Source organism: Elephantulus edwardii, unplaced genomic scaffold, assembly GCF_000299155.1.
Source record: "Elephantulus edwardii isolate Elephantulus edwardi_28Jun2011 unplaced genomic scaffold, EleEdw1.0 scaffold00170, whole genome shotgun sequence".
In the NCBI taxonomy this organism is placed as follows: domain Eukaryota; kingdom Metazoa; phylum Chordata; class Mammalia; order Macroscelidea; family Macroscelididae; genus Elephantulus; species Elephantulus edwardii.
The window spans coordinates 1,571,242-1,590,012 of NW_006399920.1; positions in this window are offsets into that span (position 1 = coordinate 1,571,242).

Consider the following 18,771-nt stretch of genomic DNA (forward strand, 5'->3'; position numbering starts at 1 on the left):
CAGCTGAATAGTTTTAATAACTGTTAATATTCAATTCTTGGTTAAGACTTAATCTAAAACTATACTGCAAATTATACTACACAGTTGTGATTAGAACATGCATGAATAGATCAATCTGTCATATATTTAGTGATTGTACCCCATGTTGACTTACATAAATGAATTTTTAAATTATGCAAAAAAATGTAAATACATAATGGTTTCAGGAAATGACTTTTGGATTCTAAATCTATACACATATTAGAGTTTAAGGAATTGTTGCCTACCTTCTTGGAAAAAAAAAAATTAAACCAAACTACAGAACAATATTCTAAGAAATACTTTAAAGAAGTGGAGCATGGTACCTTGACCTTAAGCCTCACCATATTTCACAAGAAAAAAAAAAGTGTAAACTCTTTCATATGATCAATCAAAATCTCAGCACGGTATCACTGTAATGCTGAAGCCCAGGGAAAAGAACATCTCTCTCATTGTTTACATACGTAAAATTAATAGTAAGAGGGCTCTAATAGCCCAGTAATACTGAACACTATTACATAGTCATGTCAAATACCGTAATGACCACCCATTATGTACAAAGGTAGGATGAGCTTCCAGATTGATTCATATTGGGAAGCAGGAGTGGCATCCAGTTCTTGAACCACATGCCCCTGGAAACTCTATGAACTGGGAGAAACAATGATAGCTATGGAAAGGTATTAGGTCTTTTGTTCATGGAGTCACTATGAGTCAACCTCGACTCGACAGCAATCAACGACAACAATGATAGCCTAGTGGCAAGAAGATGCACTGTAATCCTGAAGGTGTGCTGTTCAAGGGCACCAGCTTCTCTGAGGGAGAAGGATTGGCAATCTCCTCCCAGGTGATTAACTGCCTCCAAAAATCCCCTCTAGGATCAATTACGGGTCAGTTCCAACTCTATGGTATACAACAACAACAGCAACAACTCCACCTAGTTCACAAGATTATTGTAAAACATAGTAAGAACCAGAAATTTATTTCATAAAGTCAGAAGAGTTATAAAAATGTTAGGTATTAAAAAAATAATAAGGTATCACTGTATTTGGGATTAATAGCCATTTTGTCACTCACCAATTAATAAACTTTATATTCCAGTAGTCATTAGGAGTTTGCACTCTTTCTGAGATTCATGCTGGGATTCATTCATTCACCATAAATATTATTGTTGCTATTTATAGTTGAATCAGAACCACCACACAGCTGACCTTCTTCCAGTGGGTTTTCAGGAGCAAAAGATCTTACAGGAGGAGATTGCCTATCTTTCTGCAGGAGCAACTGGTGAATTTGAACCACAAACCTTTGGAATTGTGGTGAAGCTTCTTAGCATTGTTGTTATGTGCCATTGAGTCGCTTGTGACTCATACTACCCTATGTACAACAGCCCTATACCCAGCTCTATCCTGTATCTTATTGTCTCCAACATACCTACCCCCATTACCCCAGTCACTGAATCCATCCATCTCATTGAGGGTCTTCCTCTACTTCCTCTCTTGTGCTGTCCCTACCCTCCCAAGCATGGTGTCCCTCTCCAAGGACTGATCACTCCTTGAAACATGTCCAAAGTATTAGACCACCTAAACAAATTACTTAAAAATACCCAAGTTATAACCCCAAACAATATTACATGTAATAAAATACAAATTTACTTTAACATTTACTAGATTTTTTTTTCTAAGTACAGTTAAAAATAGATTCAACTTGTATAAAATTATCAAATATCTGCAAGGAAATGTCCTTCATCTGCTTCAGTGGAGATGTTGTTGTTGTGCACCATGAAGTCAGAATCAACAAACAGCAGACCCTCCTGTAGGTAATCAGAGGCAGCGTATCACATGGGAGGATCCTGTCCACCTTTCTCCTGTGGAGCGTCTGGTGGATCCAAATTATGGGCAATTGGATTGCAGTTCAGATTGTTACTACAAGGCCACTACAGCTATCTTAGTAATATTAATAGTATTGATTGATAGAGACTTGATAAAGACAATGCCAAAATCATTTATTGTGTTGATATTGTGAGACTGGAACCAAGAGTTTCCGAATTCTAAGTTACTATTGAGATCTGGTGCTATAATGCATGATATATCTGATTATGAACTATAAGGTCAGTGGTTTGAGTTCACCAGGGTCTCCATAGGAGCGGATTTTGGTGGGGACTGTATAACAATGAATGAATTTTTCTTTTACTTTTCAAAAAGAAGAGGGAATTGGGGAGGGGGGTTGGACAGGGAAAAAAAGTGCAACAATAAATAAATGCAAATCCAAAGTCTCTGTAAATTTTTATTAAAATTAATTAATTTTTTAAAAAGGAAAAAAGTAGTATATGTATATCATTGAATACAATTCACCATACAAAGAAATAAAGTCCTGATGCAAACCTACATGGATGAACATTGAAAATATTATGCTGATTGAAATAAGACAATCTCAAAAGGATGAATACTTTATAAGCAAAATATAAGTAAGCACATAGAAATTTAAAAAAAGTAGAATGGCAGTCTTCTCCTGTAAAGATTTACAACCCAAGAAGCTCTACATAGGTACAAAGTAGTGGGCTTTATGCTTTTTGATAAGAGTCTTTGTGGCTGAGTATTAAAATAGTGAAAGATTGCCAGGTCACCAAACACTCCACAAGAGAAAGATGTGGCAATTTTCATAAAGATTTGTAGTGACTTTCTGTTTTGTTTTACTTTATGTGCTTGAATAAGCTACACCCCCATACCCTGTGTTCTTGGTCCTTCACACAGATTCACCCTGAGATTCTGGTATAATTCAGTCAGAATATTTTCAGTCGTGTTCATGGAATTTTTTTTTTTTTCATCCCACTTGAGGTCTGTGAATAATAAAACAAAAGTTCACTTCTTTTGCCTTGTCAGTGCCCTACCATTGCTTCACTAAACCATACTACTCAGTACACTATTTAGAGGTATTTATCATATGCCTTGCACAAGAACTTCAAGAGGGATTGATTATACAGAGAAATTATAAAGCAGCTAGGAGAATTTGAAGTGTTATTTGGGGGGTATATATATTGGCAAAAAGTAATTTAAATAAAGTAAAGTAGTACTGCAAGAAACTCGCAAACAAAATTACATGGGAACATATAAACTGAGAGAATTCTACCTAGAGAGGGTGAGAAATGTTGTTGTTGTTGTTGTTATGTGCCGTCGAGCCACTTGTGACTCATAGCGACCCTATGCACAACAGCTCTAAACTCTGCTCTGTCTTGTACCAATCTCATTGTCTCTAACACACTCATCCCGATTACCCCAGTCACCAAATCAATCCATCTCCCAAAGCGCCTTCCCCTCCTGCACCTGCCCTCCACCCTCCCGGGTATGATGTCCCTCTCCAAGGACTGGTCCCTCCTTACAACATGACCAAAGTATGTCAGACAAAGTCTCAGAATCCTTGCCTCCAAGCAGCAGCCCGGTTTAACCCTCTCCAGGATGAATCTGTTTATTTTCTTAGCAGTCCATGGCACTCTCAGCATTCTTCTCCAACACCAAAGCTCAAAAGCATCAATTCTCCTTCAATCCTCCCTGGTCATTGTCTAGGTCTCTGACGCATAACAAGATTGCAAAGACCATGGCCTGTACCAGATGCACCTTAATCTGCAGAGACACACCGTTGGTCCAGTGGTGAGAATCTTTGTCTTCTTGACATTGACCCTCAATCCATATTGACGAATGCAGTCCCTGACCCTCAGCAGCAAGTGCTTCAGGTCCTCCTCAGTTTCAGCAAACAGGGTTGTGTCATCTGCAAAACGCAGATTGTTGATAGATCTTCCGCCAATCCTGATGCCACAATTCTCCTCATAGAGCCCGGCCTCCGGGATGATCTGTTCCGCATGCAGGTTGGAAAAGTATGGAGACAGGACACATCCCCAGCGTACTCCCTTCCCAGTTTTGAACCATGCAGTGTTTCCATGCTCTGTTCTGACTACTGCCTCTTGGTTCAAGTATAACTTTTGCATTAGCACGATTAAGTGTTCTGGGATTCCCATTCTTCTCAGAGTCAGCCATAGTTTGTTATGGTCCACACAGTCAAGCCTTTACATAATCAATGAAGCACAGATAGACATTCCTTTGGTACTGCCTGCTTTCAGCTAATATCCATCTAACATTAGCTACAATATCCCTAGTACCATAACCCCTTCTAAACCCAGCCTGAACTTCTGGCAGTTCTCTGCTGATGTGCTGTTCCAGTCATTTTTGGATAATCTTCAGCAGAATCTTGTTAGCATGTGAAATCAATGACATTGTTCTATGGTTTCCACACTCTGTTGGGTCATCTTTCTTTGGAATGGGAACAAATATAGATCTGAGTTTTATATTTCTATTCAGAATTATATCATCTCTTCAGACTTTCATAGCATCCTGTATATTAATCATTAGAACTGCAGGTTAAAGTGAAAAGACTAAAAAAAAAAAAAAGTGAAAAGACTCTTCAATGAATATCCTTATAAAAAATTTAACCCCTAAATGCACTGCTCATGATGTTGTATAATTATGATTAAAAACAACAGTGTAAAATTTAACTTACATTAAAGTTTAATCAGGTTATACCTTAATTTGACAGTATCTTTATCCTCAAGCAATTGTTTGAAATAATAATTGATAGAACAAGGGGATATTTTACTTTATAGATCATCTTGCTGGTTTATACAGGGGTTTCATATGTCACATTGGTTTGAAAAAGAAAGAATATGAAGATATGGTACATGCAATACAATACTGTTAACTGGAACAGCAGTGCAAATTAAAATGGATCTGTAAACAATATTTTTAACTCTTATAATATGGAGCAAAATATGCAAATTATGCATAAATAGTAGGCAAAATAGAATATGTTTTCAATCATTGTGAACTTTATACTGAAAACTTGCTGGAATGCAAGAAATTAGAAAAAAAAACCACCACAAAACTAGAAATAAAGAGATGACACAGGCAGGAAAGAACAAATAGAAATTAAGTCACTGACTTGAATTTACCCCTTGGACACAAATTTCATACGTTATCTAATGTCAAAGAAAAGTAGTAAGGACCAGAGTTGCATAGTCATATCTCAGGAACTTCCCAAAAGTAAAGGAAAAAGTAGTTTAAATCTGTTTAACAAAACCATGTTTTCAAACAAACCTTAATTTATGCAGTAGAGGACCATTACACTTGTTCCTTTTTAAAAGGAAACTTCTTAATTAGAAGAAAGTCATTCATTATTCATTGTGATACAGGTTTTATACCCTTAGGTTCCATGTGATTATTCACATGTTGAGCTAGAAAAGAGGGGGGAAATGCTATCCTAATGGCTTAGTTTGGTTTTGAATCACTTGTTTTTATCTCACTTTAACTTCCAATCTCAGTTACAGGCAGTGTTAATGCTGGGAGAAACAACATTTTGGTAGATGGTAAAGGATAAGTACAAGTCATTTCAAGTTGCTAAAGCTTTCATTAAATACGGCAAGCTTTTTCAAATCCTAAAGTTATTTAAGTGTAGGACTAAGAGTTTTCCTTGTATTTATTTAAGAGCTTAAAAGGTAATGTTCAGAATCCAGCAGTCAACCTACTGAATGGTGTGATTAGACATTTATTTTGACAGTATTCTCTGAAGACTCAATTATGCCCCCAGAGCTGAACTTGCACATCATCAAAATGTCTAATGATCTGAGTGTTTATGGGGTAACAACAGCCCACATACTAAACAGTTTGCCAGAATTCTGTCACTGTGACATCTAAATGGAACATTTGGGTGGTTGTCTAATGCACCTAAATTCAATATGGAATTTTAGCTAAAAGGAGTGAAATAATAGCTAAGTGCTTCAAGCAAGTTACCTAAAGTGAAGATAGCCTTTAATAATACAGTACATGTTTGAAGAATCAAAGAATGCCAGGATTGGAAGGAATCTTTTAGCTCATTTAATACAGACCCTGCATTTCACTGATTTGGATGTTTGATTCATAAAATGAAAAGGCCTGATATCCAATACTGAAGAGCTAATAAATGAAGATGCCAATGCTTAGAATGCAACACACTAAATTCAGAATTTGGGGTTTTACCTACCACATCAAAGTGCCTTCTAGAAATGAAAATGAAACATATATCCAATAATACTTTGGGCATATGGCCAGGAGAGACCAGTCCTTGGAGAAGGACATTATGCTTGGATGGGTGGAAAGACAGTGCAGGAGAGAAAGACCTCAGGTGAGATGAATTGATACAGTAACTAAGGCAATGGGAACAGGTGTGCTGGAGTCAGAGACACTGGCTCAGGACAAGGCAGGCTTCAGAGCTATTGTACGTAGTGTTGCTATGAGTTGCAGGCAATGTGACAGCACATAACAACAACAACATGTCCAATAAAAACAGAGATCCTGGTTGTGCAGTGATTAAAGGATTAAGTATTAACAGAGATGTCTGTGGTTTGACTCTATCAGTCATTCCATAGATGAAAGATGTGACAATCTGCATCCCTAAAAATTGACAGCCTTGGAAATCCCATGGGAGAACTCTGCCCTTTCCTACAGGATTGCTATGGATCAGAATCAACCTGATGTCTATGAGTTTGAGTTTTACTTGGTCCAATAAAATGGGACTTTAGGTAAATACTTGCATATAATCTTATATATTTGAATCAATTGTGGAATATCTTAGTAGACTGAGTCTTACTGAAGTTCATTTAACATTTAAACACTGAACTTGAATAACCTGAAGTCAGCCAAATAGTAGTTGTATTCAAAGTGATAACATACATGGAAATTTCTGAGATCAACATCTGTCAAATAAACAAAAGACAGGAATATGCTTTATATTCTAGTATAGAGAAGAACAGAATTTTATCAATGGTAAAAATATTATAGTAGAAGTCAGAAATGCTAGAATCTCATCTAACCCTCTATATCCTTTTAACTTAGTGTAATTCATTTAAATTCCTTGAGTATTAGTTTTAATATATCTTAATGGACTTCATAAGAATTTACATAAGTCATATGTTCATGTGTTATATATCAAATCAACTACCTAAATTTCATTATTAAATTAACTAATATATTATGCTATCAAGCTAACACATTATGGTAATGTCTTTCTTTTGTAAAGTGCTGAAGCTCACTTATATTTACTCCTTAGATGACTGGGAGGAAAATCAGAAGCCTATAGATAGGATGTTGTGCTGTCAACCAGAAAGCAAAATCAGGAGGCCTATATAAAGGGCATTGTGCTATCAAGCAGAAAGCAGACATTTCAAATTTTTGTGAGAGAAAGATGGTCAGTCTTCTCCCATATGATATACAGCCTCTGAAAACCCACTGGAAGTTCAGCTGTGTGTCAGTTGGTCCCAACTCTGATAGCAAAGAGGCCACAGTCTCTTTTTTACCACAAGACTGTGGAGTTTGTCTCTATGGCTTTTCTAGTATGGATGACTGGCTATGTGGAAGGGTGAGGCTATGTGAATGGGACGTGTTGGCTTATCCACAAACAGATTAAATATCTACCATTCCACAAGAGAATTGGCCAGTAAAACCAATAAATTGAACGACTCTAGCAGCAGAAAAAGTTCTTGCCCCAGCAGAAGAGAGGCTTCTTCCCCCAGCCCGAGAAGAAGCAGCAAGACTTCCCCCAATCTGATGAAATGCAGGACTTGTTTTGGGCAGCAGCAGTGATGGTTGAACTGGAGGATTGATATGAGATGGGACTTTAGGGGGACAGGGAAGCCAATAGTAGTAGGACTGAGATATTTGTTAGACAATTAGGGGAGGGAAGCCAATATTGACAGGTGGCCATGAGGCTCAAGGCTGAAGTACCGTGTACACATTTTGAGAGCTGCCTTGATTGTATTCTGTGATTAATGTGAATTACTTTTTGACTTCTTCATTATGGTCCTGTGTGGTTTGTGAGCTATCACATCAGATTTTGGACGCAGCAAAGCAGTAACACTGGTGTGTTGAGATGAGTACAAAAAGGCATGGGAAAGTGACAGTTGTGTCTGACCTTATGAGAATTGGTTTTGTGTTACTCACAGGCAGGGATAATTTCACCCTGTGGAGTTGGTTAAGGTTGGATAAGGTATTCTCCCTGTGACCCTTGCTCTTTTTGCAAATTTCAAATTCTTTTACCTCATGAGACCTAACTTTTTTCCCCCTACCTCACTATTTTAAAATCCACATTAAGATATCATCACAAATGTCCAATTTTCTTTAAGAAAGTTTGTAAAAATTTTGCCTTTCTATTGCTCTTAATTTTGGAAACAGGATCCACGGTTCTTAGGCATCTGGTAAAATGCTCATCAAATTAGGGTGACCTGTTAGAGACAATAATAAAGGAAACAATAAAAAAATAATCATTTGGATGTATATGGGGGCAAGTGTGTCAGAGACAGTGAGATTGACTCAATATAGGTCAGGATTCACAGCTATTGGTCATAGGGTTGCTATGAGCTGTAGTCAACTCGATGACATAGCAACATTAATTTTTAAAGGCAGTCTGCTGGCTTAGTGGTAAAGTTCTGATGCATCAGTCATTATTCAGGAGGAAGATGGGCAATCTCCTCTAGTGTGATTTATTGCCTTGGAAAAACCTGCTAGAAATAACTTTGAGTCAGTTCCAACTCGACAGCATATATTAACAGCATTGCTTTAAACTATGGAATGCATCATTCTTTTTATAACATATTTATCTATTATCATCCCCAGTCATTCACCTTTTGAATAGCTGTAGTATGTTTTGTTGTTGTTGTTGTTATGTGCCATCGAGTCTGTAGTATGTAGTAAATAAAAATATGTGCATGCTTCTATTCCTTCTACCAGTTTTTAGAAAATATGGGCATATAATTCATGGTAGACATGTAAGCATACATTTTTGTGATAATGTCGAAGATGAAGCTTAATTTTTCTATTTTATGTACTTCCAGTTGCTCTCAAAATTAAGTTATCTTGACTGACTCCAAGAGAATGGTTTTATTAAGTTCCTCAAAGTAGAATAGAAAAGACACTCATTATTCAAAGGGCAAATGGTGACACAAGCTTCAATTACTGAATATAGTCTCATTCTTTATTGATACATTTTTTAAATAGCATTCAAGCAATGTTCTGAGCCCTGGTGGCATAGTCCATAGGGATTTGTGCGGTAATGTGATATTGGTCAACCATAGTTACTAGACCACAGACTAGAAAAAGAGCTCTAATAGCTTAGTAATAAGAAGTTCTGTCAACAGAAAGCTAGAAGATTTTCTATCCAAAAGCTGCTGTTGGAGAAAGATGGGCACTCTCCTCCTCTGTGATTAACTGTCTATGAAAATGTACTAGAGTGTCAGCTATGACTTGGTTCTGACTTAACTGTACAACAACAAAGGAAAAGAAAAATCAAGCTATTGGAGGAAGTGAAATTACAGTGCCCTTTAGTGAAAAGGATGGTGAAATTTAGTCTCACATACTTTGGGCATATTGTCTGCAGTGCTGATCCCTGAAAAAGTCTTGGAAAAAATAGAGGAAGGCCCTTAATGAGGCTGATTGGCACACTAGCTTAAAAAATGAGCTTGAACATGGCAGAGATTGGGAGAATGGTGCAAGATAGGGCAAGATTTTGATCTGTTGTCCAAAAGGCCATTAGGAGTTGTAGGGGATTGACAATATCTAGCAATAATTGAAACTATCTAGCAATAACAACAAATAATATATGAATTGAAGCGCACATCAAGAAAACAAAGATTCTCACCACTGGGCCAATTGGCAGCATAATGGTGGATGATGAAGAGATTGAGACTGTTGATACCTTCATTTTGCTTGGCTTCTACAGTCAACACTCTTAGTACCAGCAGCCAGGAAATGAAAAGATGAATTGCATTGGGAAAGTGTGCTGTCAGAAACCTCACCAAAGTACTGAAGAGAAACAATGTCAGTCTGGAGACTAAGGTGTGTCTGATATAGGCCATGGTCTTTGCAATTGTTTGTTATGCATCAGAGAGCTAGACAATGACTAGGGATGATAGAAGGAGAGTTGGTGCTTTTGAGCTTTGGTGCTGGAGAAGAGAGTAATGAATATGCCATGGACTGCTAGGAGAACAGACAATTTTATCCTAGAGAGGGTGAAGCCAGGCTGCTATTTGGAGGTAAGGAATCTGAAGCTCCTTCTGACTTAGTGTGGACATGTTATAAGGAGGTCTCAGTCCTTGGAGAGGGGATGCCATGCTTGGGTGGGTGAAGGGTCAGCACAGGAGCGGAAGATCCTCAATGAGATGGATTGATTCATTCACTGGGGGTGTGTTGCAGGTGATTTGAAGGCACATAAAAACAACAGCAACAATAGAAGATATATATTCTTAAGCAATCAAAATTAAGAGAAAAGACTGATTAAATGTTTTCACCATTTAACATTGTATTTTAGCTTTTAAATATTTAATGCAAATAATTTGTCAGGTAGTATATTATAAATGCAATCTCTGAGTAAATATTACCAAAACCAGATCTATCTATCTATCTATCTATCTATCTATCTATCTATCTATCTATTTATCTATCTATGTACCTACCTATCTATCTTTTCCCCCCAAACTCATCTCTAAAAGAAAACCAGCAGAGAGATCTATTCTTTTAGGGAACTGTAATGAATTCAAACATATTCATTAATTTTATAGCAGCTCTTTCAGTTTCACAGTGAAACATAAAAAAGCCCATCTTATTGTAAAGAACACCAAGAAGCTATCTAGATATTTGATGAGAAGGAATTCATTCTACTGTTTTAAATGCATGGGCGATAAAGCAAGACTTAGAAATATTTTGGTTAGACACTTTCATTCTAATAGTATCTTCTATAACAGAAATGACCTACAGTAAAATAATTCAGAATATCCTCTCTTCTGAAGGTGAATTCCATGTAAAATCCAAACATCAATTCGAATAGCTCTATTATCTGGACTCAAATGCCCTTTGAAAGAGTAATGATTTTCTACTGATGTGAAAAGTTTGAAAATGATGCATTTTTGCTAAAGTGGTGTAATCACTGCTTTTGTACGATCAGCTCAAGCCATACATGTTTCAATAAATCAAGGAGTTTGAATTATGTGTAAAACTCTGCCTATAAAATTTCTGTTAAGGGTAAGTTGATGACAAGTACTATATTAGTTATATAAATAAATAGTAAACTAATATAGTAAACAAGAACTATATTACCCACATAACTAGTCAAATACCAAGTTCTATATAAATAAGGAGCAATATATCAAATCTTAGTAGAAAGGTAACATTCTGCCTTCAATAGCAACTAATTAAAGATATATATCCCATGGTGTTTCAAATACTGATTTCCATTTGATATGAAATAATTTCCCTTTTACCAGAAATCCTAAGCAATAACTTAGAAATATATTATAGTATAATTTAAACTGCTAAGTAAATGAACATTAGAAAACTGGCCATTTAGAGAATATTTTTAAAACTATTTGATGTCAACTGATAACATGAGTACAGTTATCTCAGTTGGATAAGCAAGAAATGTGAAAAATAGAAAAATATGAAATAAAAATGAATATTCAAGTAATTATATGGTTAGAAATAATTTTATGCAAATCAGTAAAGAAAAATAATAACCAGAAAATTTAATAATTTGAAAAAACTAAATAAAAATTAATAAAAACTATCAATAGTTGTCCTATTTTGTGAAGTATCCATAGTTTTAAAACAAGCAAAGAATCTTGGTTTTAAAGTATAAAATTGAAATTATAAAGACTGACTTCTTCTAATATGTTACAAGCACTACCAACAAAGTCTATTAGTAGACCTGATACTAGGCTACAGCATTAAACATAAGCTTGACATAACCATCTAAAAGACCCTCTCACTGGCTTTCAGAGACTGTAAATCGCACAGAAGGAGATTTTGCATCTGGTGGATTCAAACTGCCTGCCTTTGGTTTGGCAGCACAACGCCTTACCCACCAGATTACCACAGCTCCCTAAGAGAACTGAATGTTATTAGAACACTATTATGTGGTAAAAGCATTTTCATACTGAGTTTCTAAATAACAAAAGTATCCAGTGGAAAAGAGTTCTGTGCTGTTTGTTGTTCTATTAACAGAAATGTTGGCAATTCAAATGCATCAGCTGCTTTATGAAGAAAACTAGCCAGTGTCTTCATGTTAAGATTTGCAGTGTTGGAAACCTGATGGAGGACTGTCATGAATAAGAATTCACTCTACACCAGTGAGTTTGTTTCATGATAAGGTATAACATAACATAGAATGATTATATGCAAGTGGAAATTAACAGGGTTCTCTTTCAAAGGTAGAATTAAAGATATGTTGGAGTTCTTTTTTTTTCTGTATATTAAAATTTCTCATAGTTGGGCACACATTTATCTGAAAGTATAGTGGGAAACGTAACATTCTAGATGCTTATATAAACTTGCACCGTAAAGGGAGCTGTGTTGTAATAAAAACCTACCTAACAATCAGTTTGGAGGGAGCAAGGGACTAGGTATCAAAAGCTGGGAAGATGAGTGTCCATGATATGCAGCACATGAATAGGTCTACTTTTAGATAACACAGAGTATTAGTATTGTTTGATGGCTACTGCCTGCATTAGCAAGGTATTAAAAAGAAGAAACATGTCTAGGAATAAATTGCTAGTTTATAATAGGAATTAAATTAAATATATTCCAGATACAGCATTGCTTGAGATGTGTTTTCCTTCTTTGTCTTTCATAATGGGGTCTTCAATGTAGTGAGCTGGTGGCCAAGCAGGTAAGGTGATGCACTGCCAATCTATCAGCTTTTCTGTAGAAGAAAAATGGGAAATCTCTTCCTACATGATTTATGCCCTCTGAAAACCCACTGGAGGGTCAGCTACGAAGTAAGGTCCTGACTTCATGGCACACAACAACAATAACAATCTTTGTATCACATTCTGTATTGAGTGTACAGTGTAATAGATCAAGAGGACCATGAACAACAATGAGATAGTATCTCATCCCAGTAACAATAGCAAAGTTCAACAAGGCAGCAAACAACTAATACTGACGAGAATGTGGAGATATTGGAACTCTCTTTCACTGCTGGTAGGAGTGTAAAATGGTACAACATTTATGGAATGTAACTGGCACTTACTAGAAAGTTGGAAATAGAAATACCATTTGACCTCTATCCCACCAGTGGAAATATACTTAGGGTGCCAGAACCCTTGAAAATTGGCTTTTCTAGCCATTGTATTAGCCAGTATTTAGGGTGTGATCTCCAGCTACTTTTAAATATGTACATATGGTCTTGTAAATCATCAGTAACTAGGATCAATGTAAGAGAAGCACTTTCCACACTGTTAGAAAAGGTGGTGATAATGTTGGAGAAATTGTGAAGAGACTGTTGCACTGCTGTGAAGAGGCTCTGGCAAAATGCAACCTGAGGAACCCTGGAGATAAAGGCCACAGTTAAAGGTTTGGCTTGCTGGATGATTGAAGGAAAAGCTGATTTACAACTACTCTGAGATAAAATTTGCTGGATGATTGAAGAAACCAGAGGCTTCTTGTATTTGTGCTGTTGCACTGAATCTGGATTTTCACTAATTGAGGACTTGTGCCTTGTTAATGTAGCTTAGAAATGCTTGACTAAACCTGTGTTTGCATTGTAAGATATTCTTTGTTTTTGTTTTCAGGGTTTTTTAAAAATAATTTTATTTCATTTTAACGGTGATATTAATGAAAGTTTATAGAAAACTTGCATTTTCATTCATTCATTGTTGCACACTTTCCTCCCTCCATTTCCCCACAGTTAACTTTTTAATATTCATTCACTGTTGAAGTTTCCTCTTTCCTTTTCTCCCTTAACCCTCCCTCAGTCCACTTTGCCCTGTACCTCTTTTTCTGGACTGTTATCATATATGCAACGCCTAATCATATATTGCTTTTTAACAGTTCTTTGCTTCATCTGTTCTAATGCACTGTTTATTAACTGTCCATACTTTTGCCTCCACCACTCGAAACTATTTCCCTAGTAAACCCCCAATTGTGAGTCAAGTCTATGAATCTTACAACAAACATAGGATCCAATCATTGGTAAAAAGAGGTGCATGAACATGTGAAAAGGCATGTCTGACCATGTGGCTATTTGTATGATGTTAGAGATATTATTGATAGGGACAGGTCCCCTATATAAAGCAGGTAGAAGTCAGACCCAGCCACCCTCACATTGCATCTGTGCTTTTTGCAATATTCGAAAGAAATCTGAGCCATGACACAGACAGATGTATGCACAACTATGTTTTATTACGGCATTATTCACAAGAGTAAAAAGAAACAGCCCAACTATCAGTCAACAAATGAATAAATAGAACAATTACAGTACATTCACACAATGGAATATTATGCAGCATTGAGAAAAAATGAACTTGTAAAACTCTACACAACATAGGTGAGTCCAGAAGAAATTATGCTCAGTGAAATATCTCAGTCACAAAAGGACAAATACTGCATAACACTACTATCATAAAACAGAACTGACACAGGGTGGAGGGAAGAACAAGAAAAGGGTAGACAGATAATGAACATTATATTGGAACATATAAAGAGATCATACCTTCTTCAAAGGTGAGCAAGAAAATGTACATTAATGAATGAATGAAATCCCAACTTTTCTGTAAACTTTCATTAAAATTATGTCTTTTTTTAAAGAGGAGCATGCCTAGATCTCACATAGACACTACAAAATCTCATGTTAGTAACTCTAAAGTATTAATGCGGTATGTTTTCAAAAGCCTAATAATGTGCTTAGCATTTTATTATTGAGAAATGACAATAAACCAAATGACCAGTTCAGTGATTAAGGAGTATTAGCAGCATTATAGCATCGTGACAAGACAATACAGTGTACCTGCATTGTTTTATAATTGTTGTTATGTCTGATGCAGTCATAAGTGATTCAGAACTGACCCTCCAATGGGTTTTCAGAGGATGTACATGACATATAAAGAGATTGTCCATCTTTCTCCCTTTCTTGGTGTACATGTAGTTGGATCAGCATTGATCCCATATTGTTTTAGGGTGGAACTGTCTTATAACATCTTTCATGATCTTTCTTTTCATTTTTGTCTCACTAATTATTGGTGAATGATCATTTAAATTAGAATAGTTCCTGTTACATTGCTTTCTTCAGTTCAGAGTAGCATTTGAGTAAGACATGGTGGCTGCAGTTTCAAAGCTGAAGTCTTAGCCCGAGACAGGTCTCTAAATTATCAATTAATTCCAAGATTTAACTTTTTAATATAAAAATATTAACTTTTAATTGCTGCTGTGTAGTAAAGGAGATTGAAGGATATTATCTTGCTCTGAAAAGAAAATAAAGAAGCCACATAGCTACTAAGTTTTAAAAGCAATTTCAATGAAATAAGTGTAAAATATAGAGTCCTTATAAAATTAAATATGATTATTTATTATAACTGAGCTTCATTTTGGATGATATCCCAACAAGTATAATGATGTAGACTAAACAGAATTTCAGATGAAAGCTAGGCTTTGGGGCTTTTTTTCTTTGTTTTTGTTATTGTTTTTAGCCACTGAAAGTAGAAATGCTGGACATCAGTACAGCTACCATACCTTTTTCTATTTGCTATGTTCAGTTTTTGTTTTGCTTTTAATTGAGGAAGTCATTTAGCAGGAAATTAGTTTAGGTAAAACATATTTCTTCTCCTAAAATTTAAGACAAATGTTATTCATATGCAAGTTTTTCATCGGTTTTCCAAATTATAAAGAACATAAATTCTCTAAGAGAATACAGATATCAAATTAATTTTCAAGGAGATAGAAAAGGCAATTTCCAGTTTCATTTGGAAAGGAAAGAGATCCAAAATAAACAATGTTCATCTGAAAAACAAAAATTAAGTTGGAGACATTTCACTTCCTAATCTCAAAACCTATTACACAGCTGTAGTAATCAAAACAGAATGGTATTAGTACAACTACAGATATATAGAACAATGGAATAGAATCTAAAGTATAGAAATCAATGTATCAATCTATGGTCAACTGATATTTAACAAGATTAATAAACCCATTAAATAGGGAAATGGCAGTCTCTTTAAAAAATGGTGCTGGAAAACTCAATCTGGATTCAAATCTCACACCTTGCACAAACACCAATTCAAAGTGGATCAGACACCCAGCAGTAAAACTCAAAATCATAAGATCACAAGAAACAAATGGTAACAAAATGAGAAGCACTGCCCTACAAGCGTAATACATAGTCTTTCAAACAGCCAAAAATTGTCAACCTGGAAAAGATAAAACTGATAAATGCGAACTTCTTAAAATTAAATCCATCTTTCAGCAAAAACTTTCTCCAACAGGGTGAAAAGAAAGCCCATAGATTGGGGGTTGAGGGGCATTTCAGACATGGGTCTCTTAACTAAAGTTTACTGGGGCTCCACAAGAAAAAGACTGATAATTCAATCACAAAATGAGCAAAAGACATGAATGGATTCTTCACAAAGGAAGACATGGGATACATGAAAAAAATGTTCAAAATTACTAGCAATCAAAGAGATGCAAAGCAAAACACTAATGAGATCCATCTCACTTCAGCAATAGTATAAAAATTTAAAAATACAGCAAATGATAAATGTAGGCGAGGATGCAGAGAAATTGGAACACTTATACACTGTTGATGGAATTATAAAATAGTATAGCCACGATGGGAAGCAATTTAACATTTCCTCATAAAGCTTAAAAAGATGGAATCATAGTAGGCATGAATCAATGATTATTACTTTTATAAAGCACAAGATATATGAATAATCATATGAAACACAGCGTGAATGAAGGAATGTGTGAAACACAATATACATAAAAAAACACAATGTGCACAGCCCACTTACTGCAGGTATTTCCCACAATCCCAGAAGTGCTGTGGGCTAGGTCTGAGAGTTAAAAAAAATTATATATAGATAAAAAATCTGTACATGAATATTCCATGTGACCCAGAGGCCCAGCTACAAGGAATATATCTCGAGGAAATCTGAACTGAGACATGAGTGGAGATATATACACAGTGTTCCGGTCTTTTGTTCATAGGGTCACTATGAGTCATCTATGACTCAATGGCACTTAAGAACAATGTTCATAGCAGTGTTATTCACAACAGCAAGAAAATGGAAACAGTCAAAATACCTATCAACAGGTGAATGGGTTGAGAAATTGTACATTTACACAATGGAATGCCACACATCACTAAGGAACAATGATTTTGTTAAATACTACACAACTTGGAAGAGTCTAGAGAGCATTTTGCTAAGTGAACCATTTCAGTCATATAAGGGGAATGAAAATATTGTATAAGGTCATCATTGTGCTAATAAGTGAATAACTAAGCAAGATATGTACAAATGTTCAAAGAGGAAGAAGGGATGGGGTGTCATGGCATGTAAAAGGGGAAGGGGGGAAAAGTCACTGTAATAGAGGTTGGTGGGTGGAAGGGCTGGGGAAGGATTGGGAAATGTACAATGGGATCTTGAAAGGAAAGGGAGAGACTATGCATAGAACAATGGCAATGAATTACATAAAATACAATGCATATGAATGATTATATGAAACACAATGTACCTAAATAAGACAAAATGTATACGATTGATTGTATAAAATACAAAGTGCATGCAGAAAACATGATGTTTATAAAGCCAATATTTTTTAAAAAGAGGAAAACAAACTAAATTAAGATTTTTTAACTGTATTTTTATCTTTAAATACATTAAAAATTATTTCTTTTCATATTGTGACAGTGAGATTAGCTCAAAATAGGGCAGGGTTAAAAGCTATTATTCATGTGGTTGCTATTAGTCTGAGTTAACTCAACTACACATAACAATAACAACATCATGACACGTATCTTTTTATAAAAGTATGGTTTTGTATATGTGAAACACTATCAAGTCTGTAAGTGCATGCTTCTATAATACTCACATTCACTGTCACTGAGTCAATTCTGATGCACAGTGATCCTCTATTGTGTTTCTGGCTGTAAATTTGAATTGAAGGAGACTCGTCTTTCTCCCACACTGCTGCTGGTACACTCAAACTGTGAAATGCCACATGTATCGATAAGGATCACAACTCACCAGAAAAACGCCTTCTTTATGTCACCGAAAGGCAAAGCAGCTGGTGAATTGGATGGTTGGGGGGTAGAGGGACAACACAGGAGAGGAAGACCCTCAATGAGATCGATTGATTCAGTGACTGGAGGAACGGGGGGATAGGTATGTCAGAGACAGTGAGATTGGCACAGGATGGAGCAGGGTTTAGGGCTCTGAAGGCACATAACAACAACAACAACAACAACAACAACAACATCCACCTTAAGGTAGGCAGCGCATCTCCTTATCCACTAGGCCACCAGAGCTACCTTTACGTATCAAGAGCTATCCTATGACTTGCATTATTTCAGCTATTTTGTGTAATATTTACAAGCTATTGGCAGTGAGTCAATTGAGGCTCTGAAACATGTATGAGAAATCCCAGTCTTGCAGAAAATAAACACTGGCACCTGGAAACCCAATCTTGACTTCAACATCTTGAATTTATTAAAAATAATTGTTTTCTGTAAATATTTCTACCCACTTAAATGATGTACATCCTTATCATGAATTGAATTGTGTCTTTATCAAATTATGCATTAGGATCATATCCTCCACATCTGTCGATTGGGAACTGTGGCGGCGTCATCCACACAGAGTTGTATGTTAACCCAAGGGGGCACCTTTCCCCCGGCTCAAATCCACCAGCACTGAGG